This window comes from Rosa rugosa, chromosome 6 (assembly GCF_958449725.1).
Source record: "Rosa rugosa chromosome 6, drRosRugo1.1, whole genome shotgun sequence".
Taxonomy (NCBI): Eukaryota; Viridiplantae; Streptophyta; class Magnoliopsida; order Rosales; family Rosaceae; genus Rosa; species Rosa rugosa.
The window spans coordinates 16176732-16182921 of record NC_084825.1 but is presented as its reverse complement, the minus strand read 5'-3'; positions in this window follow the sequence as shown (position 1 = coordinate 16182921).

Below are 6190 nucleotides of genomic sequence, written 5' to 3'. Positions count from 1 at the left end.
TGGGTGCTATTGCTCCAAGAGTTTGATTTAGAGATCAAGGATAAGTCAGGTCGAGAAAATCTTGTTGCGGATCATTTGTCTAGACTTGAGCATGGTGGAGATTCTTCTGCTATACCATTGGTTGAGCATTTTCCCGATGAGTACCTATTCCATGTTGATATTGAGACGCCTTGGTTTGCAAACTTTGTAAATTATTGGGCTAGCAATTGTACTTTCATTCCGGATCATTATGATGCACATTCTAAAAAGAAGTTTCTTCGTGATGCTCGGTCTTATATTTGGGACGACCCGTACTTGTGGAAAGTGGGCAAAGACCAAGTGATTAGACGTTGTATTCCTCAGTGGGAAGCCCCAAAGATTATCTCATTGTGCCACGCATCATTATGTGGAGGTCATTTTGGTGGGAGGAGGACAGCTTTCAAGATCCTTCAGTCCGGTTTCTTTTGGCCTACATTATTTCGGGATTGCCATGCTTTTGTTCTTCAATGTGATAGATGCCAAAGGACCGGGAATATATCCTCCAAAGACCAAATGCCTCTCACTAACATTATGGGAGTTGAGATTTTTGATTGTTGGGGCATTGACTTTATGGGACCCTTTCCGAAGTCTCATGGGAATGAATATATCATAGTTGCGGTTGATTACGTTTCAAAGTGGGTTGAAGCCAAGGCCACAAGGAAGAATGATTCCAAGGTAGTCACTAAGTTCTTCAAGGAGCATATTTTCTCTCGATTTGGGACTCCTCGGATTATCATTAGTGATGGTGGGACACATTTTATCAACCGGACTTTTGATGCTTTGTTGAAGAAATATGGGGTCAAGCATAAGGTTGCCACACCTTACCATCCTCAAACCTCCGGTCAAGTGGAGGTGTCAAATAGGGAGATAAAGAAGATATTGGAAAAGACGGTCAACTCTTCTAGAAAGGATTGGGCTATAAAACTTGATGATGCTTTATGGGCCTATCGGACCGCATATAAGACTCCTATTGGCATGTCTCCTTTCCGTTTATGCTATGGAAAGAATTGTCACCTTCCGGTCGAGCTTGAGCACAAAGCTATGTGGGCTATCAAATTTTTGAATTTTGACTTGGAAGCAAGTGGTGAGAAGCGGAAGCTTGATCTTTGTGAGTTGGAGGAGATTCGGGAAGAGGCATATGAAAGTGCCAAATTGTTTAAGGAGAAGACCAAGGTGATACATGACCGACACTTGGTGAAGAAGACATTCCTTCCCAAGCAAAAAGTTCTCCTATACAATTCTAGACTCAAGTTATTTCCTGGGAAGTTGAGATCTAGGTGGAGCGGTCCTTTTGAAGTAGTTGAAGTTTTCCCACATGGCGCTATAGCAATCAAGAATCTAAATGGTGGGGAACCCTTCAAGGTGAATGGGCACCGATTGAAGCCCTATATGGACTCTACCTTTGACTCTCAAGAGGAGGTAATCATCCTCCAAAATGTTCCTTAACTCACTCTCATGACATATGGACCGGCAATGAAGTCCTTAAACAAAGCGCTCGCTAGGGAGGCAACCCTAGCATTACTTGTTATGTTCTTTCTTGTTCATTTTGCATCAATAAGGCTATGTAGCCATCTTTTTGGGAGGTTGGGAGGAGGTTGGAATTCGGAGAAGATGAAGATATTTGGCATGAAAGATGACTTTTGGTTGTGAATTGATGGGATCAAGGCTATGAGCTTAATGGAGGACCCTTGTCCTTATTCCTTGCCTATTGTGTGGCGCATTGCTCTAGGACATTTTATGTTCTAAATGGAGTCGACTTTCTCATGAGCACTTTGAGCTATTATGGAGCATATGTTAAGGAAGTCAAGGCCTTGTGCCTTGAGGTTGGTGTCTAATATTAGTCTTCTTCAAAGGTCGTGAGCAATGGAGCGTCGCCAAAGGGGGTTTCCATATATTTTCTCCGCATTTAGTTTAGTATAGTTGTGTAGGTTTTTTTTCTTATGCCTTCGCCCGGACTTCACTTTCATGCCTAAATCCAACTTGGATTTAGCTTTCGAGCTCACTTGACAACATTGAGGACAATGTTGGTTTTAAGTGTGGGGGTGAGGGCTTGGGCGCCCAAAAAAAAAAAAACAACAACAAAAAAAAACAAAAAAAAAAAATTAGATTAGCCTTATGTAATTATATTTTAGTGGTTAATGCCTTTTCCAACCCCAATGACGAGACATGGACTTAACTTGTTATGATTGTGGATAGATTGAGCATGATCTAGGACTTTGAATTTGTTTTGTGATTGAGTGTATATGTGATCTATGCTTGATTATATGTGTGCACATAGCCTATGTTAGGTTCGTTCATCATAGTTAGAGAAGCACATAGATTATTCGATTAACTTGCATGCCTTATTTGCGAGCTTTTGAGCCTATATCTATAGTGTATGCATCGTTCATTCACTTATTCTTTCATGTGTGTACAATTTCATGACATTGCGTATCTAGAACTTGCTTGAGACCTCTCGAGGCTACTTTTAGCTTGCGACATGATAGAAAGGATGGAGGCATTAGGACTATATACCATCATGGCCAAAGAAGCATGTGCCCAAAGATATTTACCACTAGATTGCCACTTTGAGCCTATTTATTCATTTAGCCTTTTTATTCATTTGCGCCACAAATCCCTACCTAGCCTAAACACTTTTATCCTACCCTTCCATGGTAGTTGGTGAAGCGATTTGAGAGAATGACTTTATGTTTGAGTGCTTCAAAAGAAAAGAAAAGAAAAAGTCAAAAGTGTGAGGTTACAAAAGAATAAGTGTGGGGTGATTTTGTATAGAAAAGAAAGTTTCGAAAGAGTTCCAAAAAAAAAAAAAAAATAGAAAAAAGAAAAAGGTGATTGAAAAAAAAAATGTTGAAAAAAAAAAAAAAAAAAAAAAGCTAGTATTATTTTTGTTTATATTATAGTGTAGTGTGGGTTGTACATCGGGATTAGAGTGAGTGAGTTAGCATTTGAAAGCAAAAGTCGTATATCTCTACAAGAGAGAGTTGCTTCACCGATTTTCATGGACTTTGTTTTTCCTTATCCTTCATTTCTATTAGCCACTTACCCTTAGCCCCATTACAACCAAATAAAAGACCTCTTAATCTTGAATGTTGTGGGTTACCTAGCGGAGATGAGATCGAAGAGCAAGCATATGGTGACGCGTGTTGTGAAATTGCTTTTGAGTGAAACACATATAGCCCCTAAACACTTGAGCGGTAATATGTAGTGAACCTATGTGAGTTTAGCGGGTTATATCGGGTCTTCTATGTGCCTATTTGATTGTGGTGGATTGATTTGACACATGGTCAACACATGCATATACTTGAGCATTTTTCACATGTGCTTCTTAATTGCCTCCCAAATTCACAAGTCCTATGTTGTGCTTTATCAACTTTATAGTCATATACATAATTAGTCCTCCGAGGGTTATGGTTGGAAAGGCTAATACCGAGCGTTCTTTATGTTTGAGCATATGAGTTAAGTCAATAGATTTTTGGTTATTAATTTACATTTAGTTTGCTTGGGGACAAGCAAAGTTCAAGTGTGGGGGTGTGATTATACGCATTTATATGTGTATAATTATATCTAAAACACTATAAATAAGCAAATCCCCATGTCAATTAATATGTAATTAATTCATTTTAATTTATTGTGTAGGAAATAAGCGGAATTGCGGAAACGGAAGAAAATGGTGTTAGATTTGAGCAAATTGGAGTTTCCGACAAAATGACGAAATAGTCAATTCGGGTCAACCGTAGTCAACACTATCAAGGGAGCGGAATCTAATCACCTTCGATAATATGTTGTGGAAGTGCATTGAGAAGAGAGAAGAGAGAAGAAAGTAGAAGAAGAAAAGAAGAAGAAGAAATAAATTAGAAAAAGAGAGAGCAAAAAAAAAAAAAAAAAAAATCCCTACCCTGACGTCATGATGACGTCAGCAGTACCACCATCAGCTCCTTCCCTTTCTTCTCCTTCACGTGGCTGCAGTGCCCTTCCCTTTTTTTCTTTCCTTTTCCCTTTTTTTTTTTTTTTTTTTTTTTTTTTTTCTTTCTTTTCCTCTCTTCCTTTCTTGTTTTGCCAGCTAGCATCTTCTCTCTCTTCCTCCCTTGATAGCCACCGAAACACCACACATATAATCATGAATTATCCCATTTTCCTCTTCTCTCTAAAGGATATCCTTCATTCTTCCTCTTCTCAGAGCCGCACCACCAGACCCAAAATTTCCAATTCATTTCTCTTCCTCTACACACACAACCGAAACCACCACACTATAAACCCCATCTTTCTCCATTTTTTTTCCTTCTCCTCACCAAAATCCAACCTACCTCACCAAGATTTCTTCTCCTCACCAAAATCCACACTTCCTCACTAAGACCCACTTCACCAAAATTCCATCTTCTCATCAATTTCACAAGTTTCAAAGGGGAAGCACTTCAAGCATAAAACAATCACCACTTGGGTAAAAATGGAGAAATTATAATGCCAAGGCTTATTATGTTTGCTTTTTAGCATTTGTAATTTGTCTTGGTTGTTCTCCCTCTTCTATACCTTTCCCTCTTTTATTTGTATGAAATTGATGGAATTGATGATGTATATATTTATGGGTAGTGAGTAGAAATTTTGTTGGGGGTTAGGGTTGTGTGCCCTAGCCCAAATTTTATGTAAAGGATGCCTATTTTAATGGATTGATGCAATTTAATTTGTTGGATGCTTATATCAATTTTTATTGGGTTGAAATGCATGTCTAGGAGCCTAGTCAACTCTAGGGTATGTATTTTGAGCATGTCTAGGACGGAGTTAGAGGCTTGACCCCCTCTAATTCCTAAGCTAGAACCCTCAATTTGGTATTGTAGGGGTTATAAGTATGGTGATTTACACCCGCCGCGTGATTGCGAGGGTGAATCGCTTAGTGGTCTAATTCTTGAGCTTTATGCCAATTAGAGCGACTTAGAGACCCTTGAACCGGCTCTAGCTCTCTCTAATTGAGTTTGTGTGACCCTTGAAACGGCACATTAATACCGTAATTGAGAATATATGGTTCTTGAGCCTTGAACCGCCTAGGATACGACTACCGCCGAATGAAGAATTTTGCATCTACATTATATTAGCTTCCGGCACATAGGATTTGGGTGAAGGAACCTCCCTAGCACCCAACACTCTCTTGTCTTGAATTTTTCGCAAATTACTTTAGCATTGCATTTTTATTTTTAGCAATTTTCTATTTTCGGTTCTTAAATTTAGTTTAAGTCTTCACAATTAAAAATCACAATTTCGGATACTTGTTGCTAGGATAATTTGTATTTGTGCTTAGTTGTCCGTAACTAAGTGGGGGGTTCCCTATTCCCTTGGGTACGATACTTGGAGCTTAATTTATTTGCCCTAAACTTGATGACCGTGTTGTATTACGCGTGAGGCGCTAGTATAGGCACCGAATCACTAGAGAATGCTAGAATTCACTCTTGTGCTTGTTGAGACGTTATATCAATACATGGCCCTGATTCTGGAAAGGATAGAGGCACCCTAGGAATTACCACCATTGCCAAATGAACCTGTGTCCCTAATTGTGCCCGTCGTGGGACTCCCCTAGATAAACCCCTTTGAGCCTACGTTAAGCCTTTTCTTTCATCACCCTTAAAATCTTTAACCTAAGCCTTAGTATAGCTATAACCCTACCCTTTGTCCTAAGGACTTAGTGGAGCTAAATTGAGACTTTACTTGAAGATTTTTGGCGTCAATATTGAAGAATAAGAAGAGGTGAAGATTCAAGTGTGGGGGTAGACTTGTCCATGAATGAAAAATGTATGAAAAAGCCGAGAAAAGAAAAAGAAAAAAATGAAAATATGTAAACGGCTAAGAAAAAGAAAAGAGAATATTTATGGATTTTAGTCCCCCATACTTAGTGATTTCGGAGTTTAATTTGAATTGAAGGCCCACTATAGAAAAATTTGGCCTTTGTCCACTTCACTAGAGTTCAAGGGAAGTTTACAATGAAGATTGGGCCCAAAATGAAGACATTAGGCCCCTTTATAACACCCCCATGGGATTGTGACGTTTTTGCATACTTGGTGGATTTCTAGAAGTCTCTCTACACCAACATGAGCTCTACTAGGTTTTTAGGACACTTTGCTAAATCCTTACCTTTCGTTTCTTTAAACCTTGAGCCTTAGCCCCATTATAACCCTTGAGAAGACCT